General features: G+C 42.6%; 3 pseudogenes; all 3 read right to left on the bottom strand.

Moving 5' to 3' along the window:
- Positions 1-380: 380 nt before the first annotated feature.
- LOC129493301 (leucine-rich repeat-containing protein 59-like) lies at positions 381-2,693 on the bottom strand (annotated as a pseudogene).
- A 13,691-nt stretch (positions 2,694-16,384) lies between these two features.
- Positions 16,385-18,434, bottom strand: LOC129492709 (SURP and G-patch domain-containing protein 1-like; annotated as a pseudogene).
- Positions 18,435-22,289: 3,855 nt separating this feature from the next.
- On the bottom strand, positions 22,290-22,832 carry LOC129493303 (large ribosomal subunit protein uL5-like; annotated as a pseudogene).
- Between the last annotated feature and the right edge of the window lie 3,985 nt (positions 22,833-26,817).

Genomic DNA, 26,817 nt, shown 5'->3' with positions numbered 1-26,817 from the left:
AAGTTGTGAAGGAAGCTGTGGGTTGGCTTGACTGGGCTTAGCCACTGAGCTGCCTCAACTGGCCAAGGAATGGGATATGACGACTATGAGGACTTCTATACTGTCTTAATCTCATTATATGTATTATGTATTTAGTTTCAATAAAGCATTTGTACCAGTGGCTCTGGAGCTTGGAGGAAGACTAAAGGAACGTGTAGTGATTCCGAGTTGGGTGTAGATCTACACAGCAGAGCTATAGGGGAGAAGATTAACAAAGTCCTTTCTTCCAATATCAGGACAGTCATGAGTGTCAGTCCCATCCAAACAGGTCACTAGGGCTAAAAGGCTGGACCCTGCCCTCTCTGTCTCTGAATTATGACAGGTTCTTGTTCCCTCCAGGGGAGGCAAGGAGCTTGCAACTGGGAGTTTTCAGTGAATGAGCACCATGACACAGTCATTTCTGATCACTCCATCCAGCTGTTGTGAAAAGATGAAGCAAAGGAGGCAAGACAATGCTTAATCTAGCAGACAAGAGAATGGATAGTGCGATCCTTGTTTGTGCTAGTCATTGGGTGATACACCACTTTCCATCTCCACAAAGCTACTTGTTTCCCTTCATTTCCTCTGTTTCCATTTATTCCCTTCAGTTATGGTCTAGAATCAAACAATTCTAAACCTCAGTGTCTTATAAAGCTGACACTTCAAAACCCACAAAAACAGGTGGCCTTTGAGGTATTTAGTCACACCAAATACAACTAGAGCAGTCACAGACAGTGTAGGTTTGCAGAGATCCATCTCCTTGCTTACTAGCAATTAGGGAATTAATACTCTAAAATTGAGGCAAGGAGCCTGGACTGTTGCCATTTTATGGAAGCCACATAAGTTAGGCAGGACTCCACAGGAGCTGTCCAAGGCCTGATGATGGCAAGAGATGTCTCCGAGTCACGAAATCTGTCTACCATCAAAGATTCTATGCTTCGCCTGAGAAATAATTCTGGTGTGAGTTCTAGTCTCTCAGGACATTATAAAGGAAGGAAAATGACATAAAGGAAAGAAAGAATACCAGAGTGGGAATCCAGTTTTGCCTCAAACTAGCTGGGAGACTAGGCAAGTCATGGAAGGCCTCAATTTCTCTGCAAGTGTTATATTGGACTGGATGGTCATGAAGCCCGTTTCACAGCCAGAGCTTTTGTATGGATGCTAAAATGCTTACATCTCTGAGGTCCTAAAGAAAACAGGAATACCCCTCCCCACCAATTTAGACTGGATTTACTGAGTGTGGTCTTCTAGTCCCCCAAAACGTCCTCCTGATCTGCCCTGATTGTCCAGGGAGGAATGAAAGGGTTTGTGGCATACAAAACTATAAATGCAATGACAGCTGACCATTTAGTAGAAACGAGCCTTGCCTTTACACAGCTTTGCATAACAACTAGCAAAGCCCATGTTTTCTCTCTCCCTGCCCCCAAGCCTACTTCTTTAGGCATGCAGGTAACTGCCCCGGCCTCCAACCTCCTCCCATTTCTCCTCATTCCATCAGGGAACCCTGACTAATGAACCAAGAAGTCCTACAAAGAGGAGGTGTCTCTCATGTACCAATCTGCAGCCATTTAATGATGGCAGGTAGGTCTCATGCTAAAAAGAGGTTGTGTCCAGTAGAACCCAATTCCACAGGAATCCAAACTCCAAGGCTGGGAGGCAGCAGGTGCTGGGGACAAGCTCACTCCTTAGAGTCGGCCTAGAGGACCCACTGGAGGATCTCATAGCGGCGCAGACCCTGGAGTGCATTGTCATAGATGGTGTTCACACTAGTGCAGAGGGGCTGCTGCTGCAGCTCTGTCATCCGACAAGCAAACAGCCCTCCCGCCACACAAAATAGTAGCAGCAGCAGCTTCAGCACAGCCCAGGAACGAGTGTGCTTCCGGGGTGGTGCCTTGAGGGGACGCGAGCCGGACTTAGATTTTGGGGCCTGATTTGTTTCCTTCTTAGGTTTCTTCTCCTGTTCCCGCTTCGCTGCTTTGAGTGCATCATACTCCTTTCTTCGGCGCTCCTTCTCTTCCGCCTTCTCCCGCTTCTGCGCTTCCCGCTCCTGAGGTTCCTTAGCTCGCTGCTTGGCCTCACGCTTCTTCTCTGCCTCACGTTCTACTTACAACTGCCGCTGCCTCTCCAGCTCCTGATCCGCCCGCAAGGCCTTCCTGTGCCATGCACAGGACACGTAACACCGTGTCTGCACACTGCTTACACTGCTTCTCATCCAAGCAGTCACCTGCCACCTTGGCCAGGATAGGATCAAGGGGGTTATCCTTCAGGTCCAGCCACTTCAGGTTCTTGAGCTCAGCAAAGCTGACAGGCAAGGTGACCAACCTGTTGCTGAGGAGATCCAGGTGCTGGAGGTTGACTAGACGGCCGAAGTCCGCCGGCAGCCTGTTCTTACTCAGGTCTAGTTTCACCAGGTGTGTGAGGCCACAGAAATCCGACAGTAGAGTAGTCAGTTTATTACAAGACAGATCCATGATAGTGGCCTCTGGAAGGGCACCCAGCTCCTTCACTGGGACTTCATTCAGGTCGCTCAGACTCAGGTCCAGTTCGTTGCAGTCCAGCTTGTCGCGGAGGTTCCCGCCCTTGCTACCGGCCTTGGTCATGGTGACACCTGCTGAGCGGGTCGCTTCTCTGGGGTTCCGACTGGCGGAAGAAAGGAGCTGAAATGCCGCTTGTCAGTTCAGCGGGCCCCCACCCAACCGACTACCCCCGAGCCCTCCGTCGCTGCCGGTGCGATACCGCCTCCGCCCGTCCGCCCGTCCGCCCGCCTGCCACACTCCGAGACCCGCGCCTACCTCCCACCGGTGCCCACTCTATGTCTTTTTATTGGAGAGTTTAGTTTAGTCATATTCAATCTTATTATTGATAAGTAAGGATGTATACTTGCCTTTTTAAATTTGTTTTCTGGTTATTTTGTGGTCTTCCTTCTTTCCTTCCTGTCTTCCTTTCAATGAAGGTGATTTTCTCAGGTGGCATATTTTAATTTCTTGCCCTTTTTTGTGTATTTGTTGTATGTTTCTATTTGAGGTTACCCTGTGGCTGGCAAATAATAATCTGCAACTCATTATTTTAAACTGATAACAACTGAACACTGCAAAAACAAACAAGCAAACCTGCAAACAAGCAAGGAGAAAACTAATAAGTAAAAACTCTACACTTTAACTTTGTCCCGCAGCTTTTTAACTTTTTGTTATTTCTATTCATATCTTATTATACTGTCCATGTATTGAAAAGTTGAAGTTGTTATAGTTATTATTTTGATCAGTTTATCTTTTAGTCTTTCTATTCAAGATATTAATAGTTTATACACTGCAATTAGTGTTATAACATTAGTGTTTTTCTGTGTACTTATTATTACCAGTGACTTTTCTATCTTTTAATGATTTCTTATTGCCATTAATGTCGTTTTCTTTCAGATTGAAGAACTCCCTTTGAGATTTTTTTTTTTTGAGATGGAGTCTGGCTCTGTCGCCCAGGCTGGAGTGCAGTGGTGCGATCTGGGCTCACTGCAAGCTCTGCCTCCTGGGTTCATGCCATTCTCCTGCCTCAGCCTCCTGAGTAGCTGGGACTACAGGCACCTGCCACCACACCCGGACCCCCTTTAAGATTTCTTGTGGGACAGGTCTGATGATTAAATCCTTAAGCTTTTGTTTGTCAGGGAAAGTCTTTATTTCTCCTTCATGTTTGAAGGAAGGATATTTTCACTGGATCTACTATTCTAGGATAAAAGTGTTTTCCTTCAGCACTTTAAATACGTCATTCCACTCACCTTCTCTTGGCCTGTAAAGGTTCCACTGAAAAGTCGGCTGCCAGATGTATTGGGGCTCCATTTTTTGTTGTTTCTTTTCTCTTGCTGCTTTTAGCATCCTTTATCCTTGACTTTTGAGAGTTTGATTATATGATGCCTTGAGGTAGTCTTATTTAGGTTGACTCTGCTTGGTGTTCTATAACCTCCTTGTACTTGAATATTAGTATCTTTCTCTAGGTTTGGGAAGTCTTTTGTTAACCCTTTGAATCAGCTTTCTACCCCTATCTCTTTCTCTACCTTCTTTTTAAGGCCAATAACTCTTATCTTTGCCCTTTTTGAGGCTATTTGCCAGATCTTATAGGTGTGCTTGTTTTTTATTCTTTTTTCTTTTGTCTCCTCTGACTGCATTTTCAAATAGTCTGTCTTCAAGCTCACTAGTTCTGCTTGATCAATTCTGTTGTTAAGAGACTCTGATGCATTCTTCAGTATGTCAATTGCACTTTTCAATTATGAAATTTCTGCTTATTTTAATTTATTCCAATCTCCTTGTTAAATTTATCTGATAGGATTGTGAATTTCTTCTTTGTGTTATCTTGAATTTCACTGAGGTTTCTCAAAACAGCTATTTTGAATTCTTTGTCTGAAAGGCACATATCTCTGTCCATGATTGATCCCCAGTGCCTTATGTTTGGTGAGGTCATGTTTTCCTGGATGGCCTTCATGCTTGTGAATATTCATCAGTTTCTGGGTATTGAAAATTAGGTATTTATTGTAGTCTTCACAGTCTGGCCTTGTTTGTACCTGTCATTCTTTGGAAGGCTTTCCAGGTATTTGAAGGGACTTGGGTGTTATGATCTAAGTTTTTGGTCACTACAGCCATATCTGCATTAGGGGGCACCCCAAGCCCAGTAATGCTGTAGCTCTTGCAGACTTTTAGAGGAAGAGCCTTGGTGGTCTTGGATAACATCTGGATGAATTCTCTGATTTACCAGGCAGAGACTCTTCTCTTCCCTTACTTTCTCCTAAACAAACAGAATCTCTTTCCTGTGCTAAGCTGTCTGGAGCTGGAGGAGGGGTGACACAAGCACAACTGTAGCCACCACAGTTGGGACTGAACTGGGTCAGATGTGAAACCAGCAAAGCAGTGGGTCTTGCCCAGTGCCCATGGCCTGGCTACTGCCTATGTTTGCCAAAAGCCCTAAGACTCTACAACCAGTAGGTGGCAAATCTAGCCAGGTTTGAGTGCTTCCATTCAGGACAGCAAGCTCCCCCTATCTCTGGGCAGGTCCAGTGATGACATCTGTGACAAAGGTCTGGAGTTGGAAACCTTAGGAATCTACCTGGTACTCTCTTCTACTGAAGCTGTGCTGGCACCCATGCTGCAAGACAAAGTTCTTCTCACTCTTCCCTCCCCTTTCCATAACCAGAGGAATCTCTCTTCATGGCCATCACCACCCCAGTCCTGTGGTGAGTACTCCCTGGCTATTGCTGATGGTTCACTCAAGGCCCAGGGGTTCTTCTGTCAGCTTGTGGTCAATGCTGCCAGGCCTGTGTCTCTCTCTTCAAGAGAAGTATGCTCCCCTCTGTCACAGGGCAGGTCCAGAAATCTTGTCCAAGAGTCACAGCTTAGAATTGGGAGCCCCAAGAGACTGCTTGTTGTTCTACCTCACTGTGGCCAAGCTGGTACCTAAGCTCAAGACAAAATTTCCTTCACTCTTACTGTTTCTTTCCTAAAGCAAAAAGAATCTCTCCCCCTAGCCACTACAACTGGGAAGGTGCTGGGTCACACCTGAAGCCAGCACATCTTTGAGTCTCACTCCAGCCCGCCCATGATGATTACTGCCTACCATTGCTGATTATTCAGTGACCAAGGGCTCTTTTTTAGAACTTGCAGGTTTTGGGCATATAGGTGGTTTTTAGTTATATGGATAAGTTCTTTAGTGGTAATTTCTGAGATTTTGGTGTACCTATCATCCAAACAGTGTACACTGTAGCCAATATGTTGTTTTTTATGCCTCACCAACCCCAACCCTTCTCCCTGAGTCCCTAAAGTCCATTATATCATTCTTATGCCATTGCATTCTCATAGCTTAGCTTCCACTTATAAGTTAGAACATATGATATTTGGTTTTCCATTCCTGAGTTACTTCAGTTAGAAAATGGCCTCCAGCTCCATCCCAATTGCTGCAAAGACTACTATTTTATTCAGTTTTATGGCTGAGTAGTATCCCAAGGTGTATATGTACCACATTTTCTTTATCCACTTGTTGGTTGATGGGCATTTAGGTTGGTTCCATATTTTTATAAGTGTGAATTGTGCTGCTATAAACATGTATGTGCAGTGTCTTTTTCATGTAATCACCTTTCCTCTGGGTACTCAGTAGTGGAATTGCTGGATGATTGGTAGCTCTATTTTTAGTTCTTTATCGCCATAGTTTCCATAGTGGTTGTACTAGTTTACCTTCCCCCTAGCAGTGTAAAAGTGTTTCCTTTTTACCACATCCACACCAACATCTATTATTTTTTGATTTTTAAATGATGACCATTCTTGCAGGAATATGGTGATATTGCATTGTGGTTTTAATTTGCATTTCCCTTATAATTAGTGATGTTGAGCATTTCCATATGTTTGTTGGCTCTTGGTGTATTTTCTTTTGAGAATTGTTTATTTATGTCCTTTGCCCCCTTTTTGATGAGATTATTTGTTTATTTCTTGCTGATTTGTTTGAGTTATGTGTAGATTCTGGATATCAGTCCTGTGTCAGATGCACAGTTTGTGAATATTTTCTCCCACTCTGTGGGTTGTCTGTTTACTCTGCTGATTATTTCTTTTGCTGTGCAGAAACTTTTTAGTTTAATTAGGTTCCACTTATTTATTTTTGTTTTTTTTGCATTTGCTTTGACTAAGGGCTCTTTAGTTAGCAGGTAATGAAACCTGCAAAGACTAGATCCTTCCCTTGAAGGCAGTGGGTTCCCTTCTGGCCCAGGATGTGTCTAGAGATGTCTGGGAGCTAGGGCCTAGAATGGGGGCCTTGGGACTCTGCCTGGTGCCCTATCCTACTGAGGCTGCACAGGTACCCAAGTTGCAAGACAAAGTCCTCTTTACTATTCCCTCTCCTGTTCTCAACTGCAAGGAAGGATCTCCTCCTGGAGCTGCGAGGTGTGCTGGCTAGGGTTGGGGGAGGGGTGGTGCAAGCACTTCCTTGGCTACTCTGGCTGGTGGCTCACTAGGTCACGTGCCCCTAAGTTTAACGGCTGCAAGCCCAGCATAACATTAGCACTTGCCCAGGAATAGAACACAGGTTTCAACCTCTGGGATGGGTAATTCCCCTCTGGCATGGCCTGGTCTAAATATTCCCTCTGTGAGTGCCAACTGAGTTCTGTACAGCGTTGCTTTCCACAGTGATAGGGCAGTGCTGAGTTCCAATGCAAAGTCGCACAATCACTGCACTCTGTCTCCCCCAAGCACACAGATTCTCTCTTGTACAAGGAGGCAACTCCTGAGGGATGGGAGAGGGGTGGCACTGGTGATTCAAGACTGTCTTTCCTACCCTCGTCAATGCCTCTTTCAGTAATATGAAGTTAGAACCAGACACTGTGATTGCTCACCTGATTTTGCTTCTCATGAAGATGCTTCTTTTTGTGTGGATAGTTGTTCAATTTGGTGTTCCTGTGGGGAGGACAGTTGGTGGGAGCTTCTGTTCAGCCATCTTCCCCTCCTGTGAAAAATTAAATTAAAAAAAGTCTTCCATATTTTCCTTGAGTCTTTTTAAATTTCATAATTTAATATTTAAATATTTAATTTGTCTAGAATTTATTGAGTGGTAGGTCTAGCTTTGCTTTTTTTTCTTAACAGCTAGCTGTTTGAAACAACCATTTAAAGAACAAACCTAATTTAATTAGCTTGATTTAACCATTCTACAATGTATACATATATCAAAACATTATGTATATCATAAATATATACATTTTTGTCAATTAAAAACATTAAAAAGAAAAAAGAAAAAGAAAATACTGTCCATTTCCTCCATTACTTTGAAATGCCATCTTCGTGTTACATACTAAATTTCCATATATACTTACATCTTTTATTTTGGTACAGCACATTCCCAATTTTTTTTTTTTTTTTTTTTTTTTTATTATACTTTAGGGTTTTAGGGTACATGTGCACAATGTGCAGTTTTGTTACATATGTATCCATGTGCCATGTTGATTTCCTGCACCCATTAACTCGTCATTTAGCATTAGGTGTATCTCCTAATGCTGTCCCTCCCCCCTCCCCCCACCCCACAACAGTCCCCGGAGTGTGATGTTCCCCTTCCTGTGTCCATGAGTTCTCATTGTTCAATTCCCACCTATGAGTGAGAACATGCGGTGTTTGGTTTTTTGTCCTTGCGATAGTTTACTGAGAATGATGTTTTCCAGTTTCATCCATGTCCCTACAAAGGACACGAACTCATCATTTTTTATGGCTGCATAGTATTCCATGGTGTATATGTGCCACATTTTCTTAATCCAGTCTATCGTTGTTGGACATTTGGGTTGGTTCCAACTCTTTGCTATTGTGAATAGTGCCGCAATAAACATACGTGTGCATGTGTCTTTATAGCAGCATGATTTATATTCCTTTGGGTATATACCCAGTAATGGGATGGCTGGGTCAAATGGTATTTCTAGTTCTAGATCCCTGAGGAATCGCCACACTGACTTCCACAATGGTTGAACTAGTTTACAGTCCCACCAACAGTGTAAAAGTGTTCCTATTTCTCCACATCCTCTCCAGCACCTGTTGTTTCCTGATTTTTTAATGATGGCCATTCTAACTGGTGTGAGATGGTATCTCACTGTGGTTTTGATTTGCATTTCTCTGATGGCCAGTGATGAGGAGCATTTCTTCATGTGTTTTTTGGCTGCATAAATGTCTTCTTTTGAGAAGTATCTGTTCATGTCCTCTGCCCACTTTTTGATGGGGTTGTTTGTTTTTTTCTTGTAAATTTGTTTGAGTTCATTGTAGATTCTGGATATTAGCCCTTTGTCAGATGAGTAGGTTGCAAAAATTTTCTCCCATTGTGTAGGTTGCCTGTTCACTCTGATGATAGTTTCTTTTGCTGTGCAGAAGCTCTTTAGTTTAATGAGATCCCATTTGTCGATTTTGGCTTTTGTTGCCATTGCTTTTGGTGTTTTAGACATGAAGTCCTTGCCCACGCCTATGTCCTGAATGGTATTGCCTAGGTTTTCTTGTAGGATTTTAATGGTTTTAGGTCTAACATATAAGTCTTTAATCCATCTTGAATTAATTTTTGTATAAGGTGTAAGGAAGGGATCCAGTTTCAGCTTTCTACATATGGCTAGCCAGTTTTCCCAGCACCATTTATTAAATAGGGAATCCTTTCCCCATTGCTTGTTTTTGTCAGGTTTGTCAAAGATCAGATAGTTGTAGCTATGTGGCATCATTTCTAGGGGCTCTGTTCTGTTCCAATGATCTATGTCTCTGTTGTGGTACCAGTACCATGCTGTTTTGGTTACTGTAGCCTTGTAGTATAGTTTGAAGTCAGGTAGCGTGATGCCTCCAGCTTTGTTCTTTTGGCTTAGGATTGACTTGGCCATGCGGGCTCTTTTTTGGTTCCATATGAACTTTAAAGTAGTTTTTTCCAATTCTGTGAAGAAAGTCATTGGTAGCTTGATGGGGATGGCATTGAATCTATAAATTACCTTGGGCAGTATGGCCATTTTCATGATATTGATTCTTCCAACCCATGAGCATGGAATGTTCTTCCATTTGTTTGTATCCTCTTTTATTTCATTGAGCAGTGGTTTGTAGTTCTCCTTGAAGAGGTCCTCACACCAGTTAGAATGGCCATCATTAAAAAATCAGGAAACAACAGGTGCTGGAGAGGATGTGGAGAAATAGGAACACTTTTACACTGTTGGTGGGACTGTAAACTAGTTCAACCATTGTGGAAGTCAGTGTGGCGATTCCTCAGGGATCTAGAACTAGAAATACCATTTGACCCAGCCATCCCATTACTGGGTATATACCCAAAGGACTATAAATCATGCTGCTATAAAGACACATGCACACGTATGTTTATTGCGGCACTATTCACAATAGCAAAGAGTTGGAACCAACCCAAATGTCCAACAACGATAGACTGGATTAAGAAAATGTGGCACATATACACCATGGAATACTATGCAGCCATAAAAAATGATGAGTTCGTGTCCTTTGTAGGGACATGGATGAAACTGGAAACCATCATTCTCAGTAAACTATCGCAAGGACAAAAAACCAAACACCGCATGTTCTCACTCATAGGTGGGAATTGAACAATGAGAACTCATGGACACAGGAAGGGGAACATCACGCTCCGGGACTGTTGTGGGGTGGGGGGAGGGGGGAGGGACAGCATTAGGAGATACACCTAATGCTAAATGATGAGTTAATGGGTGCAGGAAATCAACATGGCACATGGATACATATGTAACAAACCTGCACATTGTGCACATGTACCCTAAAACCCTAAAGTATAATAAAAAAAAATAAAAAATAAAAAATAAAAATAATTGGGTACTTCTTCAGTTTTCTGTGTGGCACGCAAAGTTCACAGCTCCTTAAATACTTATGTAACACCATTCTTGGGGGGATTTTAAAGAGTTACCCTTCCTACTCCCCAAACACCAGAACTAAGCCACATAAGAAACAGTAACAGAAGTAAGATCCTATGGTTTTACAGAGTGGCTTCTTTAGAATTGATGTTAAGTAATATTCTAATTCATTTTTTTTGCTGAGCAATGATAGTTGTTGAGGTAACTCAAAATTCCCATCCACTTAATGAACTCTTTTCACCAGCAAATACAACAAGACCAAAATCAGATCATCAGTCCAATGGTTTCCCTGTAAACTCCTTGGCTAGAAGATGAGATTATTAACTGGATCTCTTTTCATATAAAAAACAGCTTCTATTTTGGAGAGGTGAATTTGTTCAGCAGATCTTGTTTGCTTTTTGTATTAGGTTTGATGGAGCCAAACTCCAATTACCCATCAATATTTCTCAGTTGGAGATCTGATGGTTCCTTATGATTTTGTCAAAGGAAGCATCTTCAGTTACCTTATTATCATAAACATTAAGAGGAATGTACATGTTGACTTTTTGCCCATCTAATTCATTTGGGTGTCCTGTTGGGCCAACTGACAACTTGTCAGTAGGCTATCTTTCAAATTCTTTAAATGTTGAAAGGAGAAATGTCATGCCTTATTTAAATCTTTCCAAATATGTTCCCTCAAAGTTTATCTTTCATGGTTGTTGGTAAAGAATAATTAGATGGAATTGAAAGTTGTATATACTCTTCCAAAGATAGGCTATATACAGTGTTTCAGTTATCTACTGCTATGTAACAAACTAGCAAAAAGTGTGGTGAATCAAAACAGTTGATTACTGTTTCACAGTTCTGTACATTGATTGTGCTTATCTCAGCAATTTTCACTTTCTTTCATGCAGTTGCAGGCAGGTAGTGGCGCTGGAGTCATCTGAAGTTCAACTGAGCTGGACATTCAAGATGGCTTCTTCCCTTGCATGCCTGGAGCCTCATCATGGATGGCTGGAACAGTTGGCCACTGGCCAGGTGAATCTCTGACTGGTCAAATTTATGAAATAGGAGACATGGTTAAATCGATCTTTAGGAAACTTATTCTTATCTGTCTGTGATTTCAAGCCCCCCTCCAAGTTTTATGCACTTAAAAGCCAACTACTTTGTAAGGTCTGAGAAGCCTTTTAAGCAGATTGGAAGACAGGCACTCTGTAATAATGTGCAATGTCTTTTCTTGTTGCTTAGAAGGGTATGCACAAATTTTTACTAATACTGCAAACTCAAGCCTTTGGCACAATGTTCTTCAGTGTTTAGATACTTCTATTTGTTTCATTAAAAATTAAGAAAATTTTCTTATGAGCCCCAGATGAGCTTACCCTTTAAAACATTTCTAAAAATAAGAAGCATGTCTTAATTGTTCCTTTGAAATACTGTTGGAAATTAGATTGTAGCTGTGTAGAACTTAATTTTTTCATATTCAGTTATTTTTCTTAATTGTCTAAATTTTTGCTTGCAAGGAACTGTATGTATGTATACTTGTTTTCTCTAGATCTTGAAATCTAGGTTATTTGTACCGTTTTAAACCCATTAATTTTTTTTTATGTGTTACTGAAGAGTATCCTGTGGTTTTCACTCTAATTTTTCTCCAGGACACAAGTTAATTGATGTCTGGAGGAATTAAAAAAATAGATATAAATATGCTACATTATAATTCAGTATAAGTTCAGTATCCAATCTCTGCCTGACTGCTGGAGTTGAGACATAAATCTTCTGCTTCAGTGCTCCTCCAGACTCAGAATGGAATGAACAGTATTATTAGCTCTCGTTCTCAGGCCTTTGAACTATACCGCTGGCTTTCCTGGGTCTCTAGCTTGCAGTGGGACTTCACGGGATTTCCCAGACTCCATAATCAATTCAGTAACACTGAATCTAAACCAGATAAGGCAGTTTCAGCACTTAAGTCAGACCCCAGGATTGGCCTGCCAGGTTCAAAACTGAGATGCTCTTCTGAAATTGTCTTTGTTAAGAAGTTGAGGTGCTTGTGGAAGCTTACGCCAACAGGAGATACCTAGCAAGTGTGCTGCTATTTGAACCTTAAGCCTTTATGGGAATTGTGTTGGAGGTTTACATTTGAATGAATGTAGACTTTAGGGAGCAGAGTTGAAACACTGTTGGATGAAAACACACAAGGAAGATTGAGGAGAGCAACAGGAAGCCAGCATTTTAGAGATATTTGGAAGTTGAGAAGCCTTCAATGTTCACTGAGGAGGACTTGTCAGAAATGAAAAATTGGGATAGTAGGGTGTCTCTGGAGCCAGGAGAACAGAACAATGGTTTTTACACTGTGCTCCCCAAAGTTCCACTAGAGGTTACCACATTTTGTAATAGCAGAGAGGAGTAAATAGATGTGACTCTATGCGTCTCACTAAAATCAGAGCTGTGAGTACTAAAAAATCACTCCAGTGACTTTCATCTTTGATTGCAAGTGTAAAAGATGAAGAAAATTTTATTCACTAGACCTTATCTTAGGAGAAAACTGCCTGATTGCAGGAAGAGAGACAAATCTCAAAAGCTTGCTCCAACAAAATAAGATGCTTACTGAACTACTAAGCAGGAGAAAAAGAGAGAAATTGTTTTGTTTCTGAAAAGAAGGAAGAAAAGAAAGAATGAACAAAGAATTAAGGGAGAAAAATGGGTAGCAAAAGAGAAGGCAGATCTTATGGTGTGATTCTATGACTCAGATATCATCAATAATGTTTCTACACATACATATCTTTTTCTTTAAATAACGGATAAAGGTTCTGAATTTTACATTGTGCTAATATAGAGCAAAATAGAGAGATTTGGGCTAATATAGAGCACAAATTTTATGTTGTGTATAGAGCAGATATTTGGAGAAAGTCCCATGATTATGTAATATTTGGGAATTCGAAGAGATCATGAAGAAGCTTTGAATTTTCACAGGCCAAGTGTATTTGAAATAGGACTTTTTATAGTAGCTCTGACCAGTAGAAATCTAATATGAGCCAAAAAACACAAGCCACATATGTAATCTTAAATGTTTTGTAGTTGTCACATACAGTTTACATGCCCCAACATTATAATCTTCACACCTGAATGATTTTTTTTTTCTAATATGCTTCACCTTAGTGGATGACCACCACTATTCTTAAAATTAAGTAAATTATATACCTGGGAGAATTTACTGTCTCCCTGACTCATCTCACACCATCTTCATAAATTAAGGAATCCTGCCAAATACTTTTTAAATTTACCCCCTGTGGTAGACACAATAATGGCCCACCAAAGATGTCCACATCTTAATCCCTCAAGCCTGAGAATATATTTCCTTAGATGGCAAGAGAAGACTTTGCAGGTGTGATTAAGTTGAAACTCTTGAGATAAGGAGGTTACTCTGGATTATCTGGATGAGCCAAACCCAGTGTAATCAGAAGGGTCTTTGTAAGAGGGAAGTGGAAGTATCACAGACAGACAAGGTGACGTGACAACAGAGAAAGAAGGCAGAGGGACTCAAGGAAGAGGGCTTGAGCCAAGGAATGCAGGAAAACTGGAAAAAACATTGAAATAGATTTACTCCCCGAAAATAACAAGAAGAAACACAGCTCTGCTGACATTTGGGTTTTAGCCTCATAGATCCATTTCAGACTTCTGACTTCCAGAACTAGGACACCTAGGTGTGACAACGTGGGGAGGAGGTAGAGATTGTTCTTTTGCATGCCTAATGTTTGCTTCCATGTAAGAGCTACATTAAAGAAATACTCCTGGCCTCCTTCTAGAACAGCAGTGTCTTAATCTGATTGGCACACCTGGATGATACCAAATTATTCTTTTAAGGAAATCAATGTATCACTAAAAATGCATAGAAAAACATCTGGCAATAACATTTGAGGGCTGTGGAGCTACAGTGTAAGTACACATGCGTTGGTGTGCACACACCTGACTTTTATGTTTGGAACTGAAGCCAGCCATCTCCCCTAGGACAAATCTTTAATTTGCTAAAGAAACACAAGAACAGGATTTGCTTTCAGCTAGTCATTTATAATGATTCAGTTTTCTTCACTTGATCAAAGGAATATAATCTAATACTTGAAAAATGGGGTCAAAACAGCATTGTGAGGAAAATATTTACTGCAAATATTTATAATTGTGTAAGAAGAATCATTCTTTTTAAAATTCAAATTGTGTTTTAGCTTTAGAAGTCTTTACTAGATCTTTTAAAATCACAATTAAATATTTGAGACTCTATGTAACCCCCCAAATTAAAAATAGTATATTAGTTGTTTTAAACAATATTCATCACTTTTACTTTTTATGTTATAATAAATTTATGTATGTAAAAATTTAAATGTACAGCACATGTAGTTTGTGTGTGTGTGTGTGTGTAGCATTATAAAAATATGAGGACAAATGTTACTTAGTATAAAAACATATATATATAAATAAGTGTACAGGAGAGTTTTTGAATTAAAACCTGCTTTACCTAATACCATTTTGAATGAAAATTATGGATATTGATTCCCTGATTAAAGGAACTCTGCCTTCTCAAAAAAAAAAAAAAGTTTCATGTCATGGCTGGTTTTGAATCACCTGGCAGGAAGGATTTTTTTTGTAAGAATTAAACTGCATGTTTTACATTTGTGCTGATCATGCCACCTTTGCTGCCATCTGGTTTGATGTGATATCCAGCATATCTAATTCCAGCACCTGAAAGTTTAAAGTGCTTTCTTTCTAAAGAAAAATAATGCTCCATCTACGTCTATAGGCTTTGTCAGATGGGGGAGCACATGTATAAGAAACATTTACCAAAGAAAGATTGAAAAATTCCAAGGATTTATTCCTAAATTAGGTTCTAATGATCACTCTCCCTTTCCAGTTCATTTGTGAGATTTTTCCCAGATTTGAGCACTTTGGTTAAAAATTAAAAAAAAAAGCCCAGCTAAACAACTATGTTGTTCCAAAGACTTGCTAGCTATTCTGTTCTGTGGCCAGTATTTCCTTGGTGACCACATCAGTGCAAGCATGATTTAACTGACAGTTAAAATAGTAATATTTATAAAGACTCTATGTTTAGAGGATAAGACATTGATAGTATACCAATGATTTTGAACATAGGCTCCAGAGAGAGCTAGATGCTAATTTTGACTCCTTAACTTAACCATCTGACCTTGAACTAGTTACTTAGTCTCTAGACCTCAATTTCCTCATCTGCAGAATGTGAATAATGAGTGTTCTTGTGCAAATTAAATGAGATATGTATTTATACTAGATATTGTCATTTTTTCCTTCGGATCCACTGTCCACCTGCTACTCTTTGGTCTCCCTCCCAAGGAGGCTGACCTGCATGGACCACTAGAGGCTCCCTTGTCCTTTGCTTTTTTTTTTGGTTTAGCCAATAGGGTGCCCAGACAGAGGATCAGAGGGAGGACTGAGAGTGAGGTTGGGGATTTATTCTGAATGTTTGCCCTGCAGCACTGCCTTAGGCTGTCACTATTCCTCCCCAGAAGCTTTCTAGGAGACTCTCTCCTTCTGTGTTCTGGAAAACTACTCCCTACCCTCTTCCCTTCAGGCTTAACGACAGGTAACAGCCCTGCCATTACTAGCTTCAGGGCAGAGCATCATCTCTACAACCTGCCACTTCTTTGCAAATAATGCCTTTATGAAACTTTGCTAAGAAAATCCCAATTTAACCATGTCTCCTTGTTTTTTTTTTTTCTGGGATGTTGATTGGTACAATATGTGTTTACCATACTGCCTTGTACCTAATAAACGTCCAACACAGTGATATTTATCATTAAGAAGACTGAAAACATGTAATCATTCTTACAATATCTATACAACTGGTATGCTGAACAAGTGTGGTGCTTGGATTGTGACAACGACACAGCTTAAATAAAAATAATCTTACCACTGTGTGCTTAAACTTCATTTGGTGATGACAACTTCCTCTCCCTGGAGGAAAACTCTAGAAGTCCCATGATTTCTCTACTCATTCTTTTTTTTTTTTTTGGATGAGCACTGGGACTTTATTACACAGCACGGCACTAGTGACAACGGGAGGGGTGGGCAGAAGTACAGGTCGGAACATGCCACAGTCCAGGGACGGTTGGTCATTCAGAAAGTACGTGTTTTCAGAACACTCATTACTAAGACCGTCTGGGGTTGTTCCGGGGGGTTGGGCCGGAAGCGGTAGGCCGGCATCATCCTCTTGAGGAGGGCCTAGTTCTCGTTGTCTTCCTTGGAGAGAGCGGCCGGCTGGTCAATGCGGAAGCCGGCGCCAGCCACTGCGGTGGTGCCCTTGTTGACTGGGTTCTTGATGCCCTGGCTCGCCGAGGCCCTCACTCTCCTTCCAGCCCATCTTCATCAGCATCTAGTAGCCGATGTTCTCCTCGGTCAGCTTGAACTCCTTGTACTCCCAGTAGTCAGGCTCGCGACCCTCCTTCGGGGCCTTGAAGGTCTCTACAAACTTCTCCAGCTTGTCTGGAGGCAGGAAGTCTCCGATGAAGTGCTTGCCTCGGCTCATCTTCGTCAGCTGCTCGGCCCATTCCCTCGTCTTGTTCATCTCCATTCGCTGCAGCTGGTGTTCCCAGGTGCGCGGCTTGCTGTTCACCTCCTCGTCGCTGTGGTAGCCATGCTGGTGCTGCTGCACCGCCTTCTCCCACAGCAGCTGCGTATCCTGCATGGCCCGCTTGTGCTGCATGATCATGTCGTACATCTGAAGCATCTCCTGCTGGTCCTTCAGCTGCTGCCTCTGTGAGCACGACAGCTCCGTGAGGCCCGCTAGACCCACGGACTTCCCGTTCTCAAAGCCGAGCCCCTTGAGGTCCTGAACTGACAGAGGTGAGGGAGAGGCATCCACGTCCCTCTGCACCAGCTCAGCAGGTGAGAGCTCTACTTTGTCCTCTTCAGGCCTCCACAGGCCCTTCGGCTTCCTCTTGACGGTGGCTGCGGAGGCTGGCTCCCCGGGGGCGCCTGGAGCGGGGATGACTGGGGGCACAGGCGAGGACGAGGCGGGGCAGGTGGTTGTCGGGCCTCAGGAGGGGACCTGCGCTTCAGGCCGGGGTCTGGTGCCATGAGGGTGCCTTTGGAGTCGGCCTTGGCTTTCCGGAACTCCTCCAGCTTCTGTCAGTAGCAGTTGGACGCTTGGCTGTTGGGCTGGCTCGTACAGAAAGCTGAAGGCCTGGTTTCCGCAGCTGTTCTGGAGGGCGATGGTTTCCACCTCGGGATCCCCGCCAGCTATGAACCCGGCCAACTTTTCTGCAAGGTTCTTGACCTCTTCGTCCTCTGGGAGAGAAATTTTCTGAGAGGCTGCCTGCGACTTCTGCGCTTCCTTTCTTATCTCAGCTACCTCCTTTCTGTAGTAGAGAAATTGCCTGCTATTCTTACTGTGCAAAAATGGAAACGCCAGGTTATCCTTGTAGTCCTCCAGTCACTTTTTCCTAACTCGGGGCCTGCTTCTGCCACAAAGGGGCCAATTTCTCTATCACTTTCTGAGTCTCGAGTCCCTCTGGGGGTGCAACTTTGATCTCCAGCCACTGCTTCTAGTCCTCCTCACCCTCGTCGTGGGACTGGAAGACACCCGGGCGGTGCGCCACAGGCAGCTGCTTGGCGTGCGAGTAGTTCTTCACCGGCCTGGCGGGTTGGCCAGCCTTAGGCCTGTCCGCCTGCTGATAAGGAGGGACCTCTTCCCGGCGCAGGAGGTAGGCGTGCTGGGAGGGGCACTGGGCGCCCTGGCATTGGGGGTGGGGGTCATCTGTGCTGTTCTGTGCCGTCTGCAGCTTCAGAAACTGCTGCAAGAAGCTACCGTCGTTGGCAAACTTGTTTGAAGCGCAGGAAGAGTTGTGTGCATTTGTGATTTCACCGGGATGTGGGGGGGCTGTGGGCTGGCCACCTCGTTCTGCTTGGCTTTCTGTTCCATTTTGGATCCAATTTCCCCTTTCTTCTGAGCGATGAGCTGTTCCTGGTGAAGGATGTTCATGTTCATTTTTCCAGATTTAGGGGGAGAAACCCCAAACCACTGGTTAGCCTTTCCTGCAATATCCCGGTTTTCCATCTTGAGACTCATCCAATCCCGCAGTCTCTCTACTCAGTCTCATGTGACAATCCTATAGTCACTTTAGGACATGAACACACTCACAATTCAGTAATTAGAATGTCCTGACCATGGGATAACAAAGATCTGACCTTGGTCGCCTCTTCTCCTGTTTCCCAGGTTGTACCTGATCCAGGCTGCTGCCTGCTGTAGGGACAGGGTGAGTTCCTAGCTCTCTCTCATCTCACCTCCTTCCTATCTCACAAACTGCTGTTTTGGAACTGCCAGTGTTCAGGGTAGGAGAGAGCAGAGGTGTAGGGGAGGGCACTGCTTGGCTAGGAAGCTTCAGCTTCTCTGGACATATGGATGGTTAAAGCTGATGCTCCAGGGTGGGTCAGGAGATGATGAAGCCGACGCTTCTCTCTTGGGTTCTTCTTGAGCTCTTCAGAGGTTTCTTACTGGGCCCTCTCTTATGCAGCTCCCTGGACTCAGATGGATTGCTTCCTGGGCATCCACCATACACCTCAGCCTCTTTCTGCTTTTCCTTCCTGTAAATAGTCCTGTTGACTGAGAAGGAGGATAACCTCTCCCTGACACACTCTCCCTCCTGACACACACCTGATGTGAAACACAACGCATCATTCGGCTCAGTCCTGCTGCCGTAGTGGTCTCTTGGCTTCTCCATCCAAGCAGTTTATGAGCTTCCAGACTTCCTAGTCCCCAGACTACTTGAGCTTCATCAGGCCAAGTCAGGCACCAGTCTTTCATGTCTCCAATAGCAGGGAGCACATTTCCAAGCTGTTGCAGGGGTTCCCTGAGACTCCCGAACTAGGTTTGGGGATAGAAGGCAGCATACCTCAATCCATCCTCTAAAGTATTAGAGATGAGGAGAGAGCCCTCTCCAAAGAGATCATGTCACCATATCCTCAACCTACCAGTGTCTCCAATCTCTTTTATGTCCTTGATTGGACTGAGGGATCCAAGAGTCAGAAACAAGTTCTGGTAGGGCTCTTACTTGGTACAGCTGCATAAGATATTTGGTGTGTGATATCTGTGATATCAGCCTCATTGCAGAAACACATATTTTACGATATTAGCCAAAATTGTTGAGTGGTTTTTTTTTTTATTTTTTAGAACAAAACCTTAGTAATTGGGACATGGCTAGAAGAAGAGAGTTTTTTGGTTAGTAGTTTGATGATGGTATTTATATTATTTTTCTTCTGCCTACATTTGTCTTTTTTCTATAAATTGGAACACAGGATAGAGAGCTAGAACAAGGGCGAAAGTGGGGAGTGATAATACTACAAGCATCTAGAATGACTGATATTGACATCTGGTGCTAGATGCTATAGGGGAGGCATAGACACAAGGAGGGGGCATACTGCACTCTGGGATTTATAATACAAAGGGAGAATCTCTTATAAATGTAAAGGGAGATACTTACAAAGTAAAAGGGAATCAGTGACTTGATTGTGGTGATGGTTGCACAACTCTGTGAACATATTAGGAACCATTGGATTAGTCACTTTAAATGGGTGCATTGTATGATATATAAATTATATCTCAATAAAGCTGTTAAAAAAGAAAAGTAAGACAAAGTGGGAACTAAGAGAAAAGAAAGGGTTCATTCAATCTGGAGAGTCTGGGGCCAGAGCACACTATTGTTATGTGAGTCTCTAGGTCACAGAAGATCAAAAGAAGAGGTTGATGTAAAACCTGGCTCTTTTTGTGGGATCAGTGTGTAGCTCAGCTGATAAAAGAGACTTCCCTGAAACCCCTGTAAGCCTGCAAGCACCATCTCTGCATTTTTTTCTCTAGTGGCTAAACAACGATGGAGAAGGGCCTGCCTTTTCTTACAGCTGGATGTGGCAAGCAGCCAATTTGCCTTATAGACTGGTAAAAAGTTGAACTGAGACCACAGACATGATGATTGTGGAGTCTGTTTGCCATCCCAGGCTGTCAGTAGAAGAAGCAGGGTGTTAGAGAGAATGAGGGGATAAGACACAGAGAGAGCAGTTCAGAGCTCTTAGCATTCTTTGAAGGTGATGTTAAATGTTCCAGGAAACTGAATGCTTTTAGAGAGAGATGGAAGGCTGCATCTGTTGAGAATTAAAGTGAAGAGGTCTGACTCATCTGTGGCTCACAAGAAATTTAAAAACTTTTTCCTTTATTATGTAAATTTTTAAACACACACAAAATAGGGAGAATAGAATAATAACTTCCCATATAGCCATTGCTCTGAGAGGAGGGCTCCATAACAGTTGAAATAACTACACTTTGCCTTATCCTTTTACTCTGCAAAAATAATATTCAAAAAAATGTAATGACACTGAAACAGAAATGTACTATTTAGTATTCTAGCATAGATGTCCATTTTAATTTCAGATTATGATAAAATAACTTGTGCAATTTTTTTTGTTATTCAGTTTGAAGGCATAATGTCTTTGATAAATCTAATTGAATGGGTAACTTTATTCTTCCGTTCATATATTAAAAAGTTTTGGCTGGGCGCGGTGGCTCATGCCTGTTAATTCCAGCACTTTGGGAGGCCGAGTTGGGAAGATCACAAGGTCAGGAGTTCGAGACCACCTTGGCCAACATGGCGAAAGCATGTCTGTAGGAAAAAATACAAAAATTAGTCAGGCACGGTGGCACGTGCCTGTAATCTCAGCTATTTGGGAGGCTGAGGCAGGAGAATTGCTTGAACCCGGGAGGCAGAGGTTCCAGTGAGCTGAGATTGTGCCACTGCATTCCAGCCTGGGTGACACAGCAAGACCGCTTCTCAAAAAAAAAAAAAAAAAAAAAAAAAAAAGGTTTTTAAGCACATGGAATTAAATTTATCATTCTCAAATCTTACAACACTTGATTTGGCATTAGACCACAAGCTTAATTGCATCAAAGGGCAAACAAGTGATATGCTCAGACTTCCCATTTTGCCAGCATGTAATATCTTTTCTAAATTATTCAGCAGTTGATTACCCAGATTACTTCATTCGTTTTTCCTTTTGCTTCCCTGTGAACTTTTAACTTCAGTCATTCGTTCACCAAAGAAGAACTTTGTCAAGAAGGAGAATTAAAGCAAAACAATCTCTTTAGCCACTCTGCCACTCTTTTTTTTTGGTTTGTTTGTTTTTTGTTTTTGAGACAGTGTCCTGCTGTATTGCCCAGGCTGTAGTGCAGTGGTGCAATCATGGCTCACTGCAGCCTTGACTTCCTGGGCTCAAGTGATCTTCCCACCTCAGCCTCCCAAAGTGCTGATATTGCAGGCATGAGCCACCTTGCTCAGCTATTTTGACTCTTTATCATCTTCAGGAAAATATCTGGAAGAACTAGTAATTAAATCTCCAAAAGGCACTAATCTATAGCAATTTTGCCTCTTGCCTCAAGTGGGAGTTTGGAGTTGTCCATGAGAATTAATCCCTGTTAGGGAGGATGATCAACAGGTCAGTGTTAGGCAGCAACATCAGGAGTCTGGAGGGCAAAGACAATGGGATTCCTAGGGTTTACCCCCTTGCAACAGGACCCAGTGGCCAGATGGCGAATGAGAACCTAGGGAGCATTCCCCTTTGCCCATCCTCTCATCACCCCCAGGTAAGGAACTGAAGGTTCTAGTAGGGAAGTCGAGGCTGAACTGTGGTTACATAGTCCGAGTGAATACAGCAGATGCAAGCCCATGATAGTGGACTAAGGCCTCAAACCGGAAACCAGGTCTACATTGGCAGATTATTTCTAAATGTCATGAATCAGTGGGATGAGGCTTTCTCTGATTCCTCAGAAGGTTGGCAAGGCTAAGCATGATTTTCTGCGCCCAGCAAATAAATTCTAAGGAAGGCTGAGCTTTCTGGTTCTCTCTTTTTTTCACCAAAAACTTTTTATTGGCCTTTTGGATAGAAACGGGTTTACTTGTCAGGAAGGATGATCCCATCATACTTATGCTGGAAGCAACGCATGATCTCCTCTTTGCCGAGTCTGTGTTTGGCCCTAGTGCAGCCTGTCCTGTGCTTCTTGTCTGTGATGCTGAAACCTGGCCTACCCAGCACCGCAGAGAAGTCCAGGCCATAGATACCAATGCTTGGGTCATATATGATACCCAAATCACTGTGTTCCTGGATCGCAAAACCAAAGTTTCTAGTATCTGAGAAGTTATTTTTTCTTAACTCATACTTCTGCACCTTTAGATCCTTCTCCAGGATTTCTTCTGCCTTGGACCCTTGAACTGTGTAGTGGACAGCAATCTTTTTATTTCTCTGCATGCCAGAGGATCTGATTGTATCTAGCTCTGGAAAACACAGGACTCTGCCCTGTGAGCTTCTCCAACACCTTGGCTGCTTGTGTCAGTCTGTCTCCACTCTCCTCAACACAGATGTTGCGGCAGAGCTTGCAGATGTGAAGTTTCTGCATGGAGTTCTCCTTTTCACCTTGATCCACCATGATAGAGAACAGGAACAGCTCAGGTTCTCTTAAAAGAACTTTAGGAAGCATCAAATGGGATATATTTTGGGCAGCTTCAGAAGCTCTACATCAGTCTCTGATCAGGCAAGAAATATCTATATATGAAAAAGCTGTAATTAAAATTTGCAGTTCATTCAACTTTAATGCAGCAAATTATATCCTTGATATTTGGAAAATCCTGCAAATGTCTGAAAAGCAGTCTATTGTGAGATAGCCATTAAATTCTAGAATCTTTTAGTAATAAGATTGTATTTGGATGGGGCTACCTGTAGGGTAATGACATAATCCTCATTGCGAAATAAAAACAACTGCAGAGGCAAGAGCTGCCATCAAGAATTATATGCTCCTAAGAGTGCCAAGTTGCTTTAAATTGTTTCTTCCTTTTACAGTGATACAGAAAGAGAGAAATCCCTTTTAATATCTCCATAAAATATTAAAATGTGGTCAGGGTCTTCTAAAAGCCCCCAAAAATCTGTGCTTTCAGAAGTATGTTAGTCATAGTATTCAGAATCACATAGCTACCACCATGGTGTTCCCATAGACTGGCCACATACCCTTTAAGTAGAGAGAGAATGTGGCCAGAAGTGTTCTTTCTTTTGGTTGCTGGAAATGAAAATGAGAACAATCTTACAATTTCAGAATTAGCAGGAGCCCACTTTTTTCTTTAAGCATTTCTTTATTTGTGGATTTTCAGAATGGTACAATTTAGAGATTCAAATATGAAGCCTTGCTTTCTCTACCAGACAAAGGAAAAGATATGGCTCTATCCTGCGATATACGGTATATAATCTCCTTCAGAGGAGATTTCAGCTTTATAGATAAGTTAGAATCTCCTTCTCCTTTCCACGGTTTGATTTCTACAATACACAATATTTTTAGGGCCTGAAAAAAATGACAATGTCCTCTCTTTCCTGAAGCACTTTTTGTAGTGGAAGACCTTTTCTTTACTGTAATATTTTATAAGTGTGGGCTTGGGAGAGAGAAAAAGAAGGCAGAGAAAAAAAATCGTATAAATAATTGTTCAGAATGTGTCATCTGTCATTATTTTCAAATACAAGTCCTGTCCTTGGAGCTGTTCTCTTATTTCACTGATTTCCTAGAAAAATATGAAAAAGAAGGCGAGACTGCTTATATAGTTTAAAGTTTGTTATTTCACTTTTCATATCCTGCTGCAGATCACACCCAACATTTCTGGGACTCCGGGGTGGTGTTTGAACAGATATCCTCTGTTCAATATGTGCTCCATTGTCATTGTTGAGAAGACAATAGTTCCCAGGTCTTCTGCATCCAGGTGACACAGGGCAGATTGAGTGCATCACCAAACAATGCACATCTCCTTTTCTATGATCATTTATTGTTGGAGAAGGAAGATACTTATTTTTATATTTGAGGGAACTGATGTCCAGAGATGAAAAGTGATACATTTAGAGGTCGATGGCTAGTTAGCAGTACAGTCAGAATGGCTGCAATGACTGCCAGATATCTTGACCCTTTGTTTAGTGTTAATTTCACCATTTTGTAACCATAAGCCTCTTTGGTGGCACACTTTTATTTGCTCTATCTACCTGAGACTCTGGGTTTCTCATATTGAGGACCTGCTTCCTGCCTTGGCAGAAAGCCTGCCCTGACCTGCTCTTCTGTCAAAGCCTCCTGGCAATCTCCTTGCCTCTGGCTACATGCAGTAGCTTCCTTAAACATTTGGTGGCTTCCCAATCAACCTCTAGTTCTGGTGCTATTTGTGACCCCTCTTCAATCTGCCTAATTCCCAAATTACTGCTTTGCTTTGTTGCCCAGGCTGGAGTGCATTGGTCCGATCTTGGCTCGCTGCAACCTCTGCCTCCCAGGTTCAAGTGATTATCCTGCCTCAGCCTCCCAAGTAGCTGGGACTAGAGGCGTGTGCCACCATGCCCTGTTAATTTTTGTGTTTTTAGCAGATGGGGTTTCACCATGTTGACCAGGCTGGTCTCGAACTCCTGACCTCAGGTGATCTACTCTCATCGGCCTCCCAAAGTGCTGGGATTACAGGTGTGAGCCACTGCGCCCGGCCTTTGTTTTAGCTTTGACCTGGGGAGGGGAAGGAGGGGACACTTACCCTCTTCCTTATGCAACTAGGAATCTTCTCCTCAAGCTTTCTTTTCCCAGGAGTGGAGAGTGTTTGAATCTCTTCTGCTCCTCTCTACCTCAGTCCTCAATTCTCCCCAGGGAGGAGGAGGGGTGGAGCTAATTGATCAGGCAATTTTACTAGTGAGTGTGATCAATATGCCTTGTGCTGGGGAAACTGGCTCTGTCCTGCCTCTCTTTGACCTGAGGTGCTGTACCTGCCTCTCTTTGACCTGAGGTGCCGTGGGCCTGCTCAGATCTCTGGCCTCTTTTTTTTTTTTTTTTGAAATGGAGTCTCCTCTGTCACTTGCCCAGGCTGGAGTGCAGTGGTGTGATCTCGGCTCACTGCAAGCTGCACCCTCCCAGGTTCACGCTATTCTACTGCCTCAGCATCCCGAGTAGCTGGGACTACAGGCGCCCGCCACCACGCCTGGCTAATTTTTTTGTATTTTTCGGAGAGATGGGTTTCACCATGTTAGCCAGGATGGTCTCAGTCTACTGACCTCGTGATCTGCCCACCTCGGCCTCCCAAAGTGCTGGGATTACGGTTATGAGTCACCGCGCCTGGCCATCTCTGGCCTCTTAGTTCAACTCTCTAGCTGCAGTGTTCTCCAGGTGATCACCCATGCGGCAGGATGCTGTTTTCCTTGAAGCTGGCTGAGTAAGTGGATTTGGTGTGCTCTACAGACTGCATTCCCCATAGTTTGGACCAAGATTTGGGAAGAGTCAGGACGATTATTTTGTCCCAAGGCTTAAAATTTAATCTTCCTCACAGTTGACAATTGGGCCCTGTGTGTTGGAAGTTATTAGGTGCTGGCCCAGCCATTAATACAGCTGACACTGTGATTCCTGTTTGGCTATCCATTCTTTGTAGGACTTCTCCATTAGTTAGAACTTTTGTAGGGAGAAAAGTAAGCTTTAGACTCCTGAGTGTCAAAGATCTGCAGTGTTGGGTCTTTTCTCCTGGTTACCCGGTTGTCGGAGGATGAATTGCCTATCTACTATACAATTTTTGGTCTGTCATTAGCTCCAGTTTCACTACTCAATTCACATTAATCAAAAACCATTTTGAAAAAATTGATTTAACAAGGAAAACAAATGATGTTTACTTAATACTTTTATACACTCTTTATCATACTAGCTATTGCATTCAGATTGTCTAGTTTATTACCTGTAACAACATAGTGATGGGATATTAATATACCAATTTTATAGATAACAAAACTTAGGTCCAGAGGGGGGATCTCTCAAAAGGTCATTCGGAGACACTCAAGATATCCCCATTTGTCCAGTACCTATTATGTGCCGGGCATAGACCTAAATGTTTTACAGAGAGTGTTTTGTTTATTATTTACCACAGTCCTGCCAGGGAGATATTATAGTCTCTGAGAAATTAACAACATGCCAAGGAGCATATGTCAAAGGAAGGATGGAGACAGAACTGGAATTCACATCTTTCTGGCTCTAAAACTGCAATTCTTCCTAACATTTCAGGGTGCTTTCCCTTTACAAGTGCTCATTTTTCAACTAGATTTTTGAACTGTTAGGGAGACAAGTTTATTGTTTCAGGCCTGCACAGAATTGATAGTACCAGTGAGAGTTCAGTTTCTCTCTCTGCCTTCCCATCAACTTCTCTCCCATTTCTGGGAATGGGGACAGAGAATTTAGAAAATTTATAGGTACACAATGTAATTTTGTTTGGAAAACCCTTCAGATGATTGAAATCTCTTAAGACAACCTGTACCTTCACCTCTCAGATTTATGCCCAACGACAAGATCTATGGCTGTCTGTGTGCTCTTAGAGTAAGTGCTGTCTGTCGTATTCCTGGTACATGGCCCTGGTTTGGTACTTCCTGGTGTCTTG

This window comes from Symphalangus syndactylus, chromosome 11 (assembly GCF_028878055.3).
Source record: "Symphalangus syndactylus isolate Jambi chromosome 11, NHGRI_mSymSyn1-v2.1_pri, whole genome shotgun sequence".
In the NCBI taxonomy this organism is placed as follows: Eukaryota; Metazoa; Chordata; class Mammalia; order Primates; family Hylobatidae; genus Symphalangus; species Symphalangus syndactylus.
Note: the sequence above shows the minus strand (reverse complement) of the source record. Positions and strands in the feature narration are given on the sequence as shown.